At 48.6% G+C, this 2,477-nt stretch overlaps 1 non-coding gene across 1 annotated transcript; it reads left to right on the top strand.

Moving 5' to 3' along the window:
- The first annotated feature begins 2,270 nt into the window (after positions 1-2,270).
- Positions 2,271-2,389, top strand: LOC119346945. The gene has a single exon (XR_005168031.1). It is a non-coding gene; the product is annotated as a 5S ribosomal RNA (ribosomal RNA).
- Positions 2,390-2,477: the final 88 nt, after the last annotated feature.

Genomic DNA, 2,477 nt, shown 5'->3' with positions numbered 1-2,477 from the left:
AACGAAGAACCGTATCCGTGCATCGAACCATCAGGCAAGCAACCAACCATTTGATCATATCGATACAATCCCATGTTCTCGCTCCTGCTCTCTTTTACTGCATTAAGACAACGCGATTCAAACTGCTGTGTGCTACGGTAGTTGAACCCATTTCCTCTGCATGACCTGTCATTGCCACAGTAACTAGATGAAACCCACTAGCATGTGTAGGAGTTGATTGAGCCATATGTATGTGTTGTTCCTACCTTTCTATGCCTGCTATGCTTAGAGTCGTGTCAGGTCTGGTTCATCTGGGTGATGGGCTAGAGTGAAATGATTATGTCGGTAATGAGAGTGGTGTGGTGAACACGATTTGGTAAAGGTATCGATGAGAGGCCATGTAGGAGTACATGGTGGGTTGTTTCATTGAAGCCGACCTTAAGCACTGAGATCTGTATGTGTGATTTAAGAATCAGCTACTACCATGCATTGGGCCCGAAACCAATGGACCCTCTCGGCTTCTTATTCACCCTAGTTCTCCGTCCAGGAGTTGCAAGTAGTTTCTGGTGTTTGTAGCCTACTGGAGGCCGTGGACAGCGCTGACTGTAGGGGTGGGCTGTGATGCGGTAGGTACGTGGCACGGTGTACCGAATACCCGTTAGGTATTTCGGGAACCCTGTTCACATCGTTCGGGGCCGTATGGGAAACCTCGGCCGGACTCCCTGCGGATGGAACCTGGATAGGCGATAAACCTGGACTGGAGGCTTAGGTGATTAGGTAGGTCGTGGCCGACACCCACGTTGGGCTTCCGCTTGAAGGTTGCCGAGTACATGTCGTGTATGAAGGAGTACACCCCTGCAGGGTTAACATAATCTATTCGAATAGCCGCGTCCGCGGTAAAGGACTACTTGGTTGCCTATACAGTTCATAGACAAGTAAATGGAAACTGCTAAAAGCCTCAAGATAAGTGTGAGTGCCGAGGATGGCTCTTCCGTAGGAAGACGGAGGTGGATCCTCGGTAGTGTATTGAAGTGGTGAGTAGTGGACTCGTGTGCGCAAAACCATTTCAAGTTGGAGTATCGTAGGATAGTCTAGCCAAGAGTCAAAGCTGGCTTGCTGCAATAACTCCACCAACCCTTCTTGATACTAAGCATGTATGTAGGATCTGATGTAAGTCTTGCTGAGTACCTTTGTACTCATGTTGCTATAATCTACATTTTTACAGAAGACGCTGCAACCCCTTCTGATGGGTTCTATGTAGACGTTGACATCAACGAGTAGGCTAAAGACCCAGGTGGTGACCCTGAGATTGTGAAGGACCACGTATTATAGCTAGGCTTTCCAAGCCTCCTTTATTTTACTAGTTGTCTGTACTCAGACAAGTTACTTCCGCTGCTGGTTTGTATGACTGTATGACTTGTATGTTGGGTCGTGAGACCCGTACCTTTGTGTATGTTATGTATGGCTCCCTGAGCCTTAAATAAAGTACTTGTGTCGTAGAGTCATGTTGTGATGCTTCGTTGTATTTGCACATATCGAGCATATTGTGTGTATGATTGAAATGCTTGGTATGTGTGGGATATGACTATCTAGTTGTTTATCTTTAGTAGCCTCTCTTACCGGGAAATGTCTCCTAGTGTTACCGCTGAGCCATGGTAGCTTGCTACTGCTCTGGAACACTTAGGCTGGCCGGCATGTGTCCTTCTTCGTTCCTGTGTCTGTCCCTTCGGGGAAATGTCACGCTTTGAGTACCGGAGTCCTGTTAGCCCGCTACAGCCCGGTTTACCGGAGTCCTGCTAGCCCAGTGCTACAGCCCGGACCCACTTGCTGATGACCGACACGTTCGAAGCTGGGTCATGGATGCCTGTCCCTGTAAGTCTGTGCCACTTTGGGTTTACGACTAGTCATGTCAGCCCGGGCTCTTTATCATATGGATGCTAGCGACACTATCATATACGTGAGCCAAAAGGCGCAAACGGTCCCGGGCAAAGGTAAGGCGACACCCATGGGGATACCGTGCGTGAGGCCGCAAAGTGATATGAGGTGTTAACGGCTAGATCGATGTGACATCGAGTCGGGGTCCTGACAGCGGAAAAAACTCGTGTTGCTGCGGTATGGAGGGAGGGGTGGAAACCGTGGAAAACTCGTCTCCGTGATTGAGCGGGAGAGTAAGTAGTATAGGACATTATCCATTGTTAGGGAACGGTTGTAATGGTAGTGAGAATGTAGAATCGTCTTTGGAGCGGACCTGGGAGTGGCAAGCATAAGGGACGAAGACGGGGAAACATGTCGGATGCGATCATACCAGCACTAAAGCACCGGATCCCATCAGAACTCCGAAGTTAAGCGTGCTTGGGCGAGAGTAGTACTAGGATGGGTGACCTCCTGGGAAGTCCTCGTGTTGCCTTCCTTTTATAATTATTTTTTGCGCCTTGTGACAAACATATCGCACGTGCGCGATATATATTAATCCCGTTATATTATTTTTGACGTTTGCG

Source organism: Triticum dicoccoides, unplaced genomic scaffold, assembly GCF_002162155.2.
Source record: "Triticum dicoccoides isolate Atlit2015 ecotype Zavitan unplaced genomic scaffold, WEW_v2.0 scaffold555, whole genome shotgun sequence".
NCBI classification, from domain to species: Eukaryota; Viridiplantae; Streptophyta; class Magnoliopsida; order Poales; family Poaceae; genus Triticum; species Triticum dicoccoides.
Note: the sequence above shows the minus strand (reverse complement) of the source record. Positions and strands in the feature narration are given on the sequence as shown.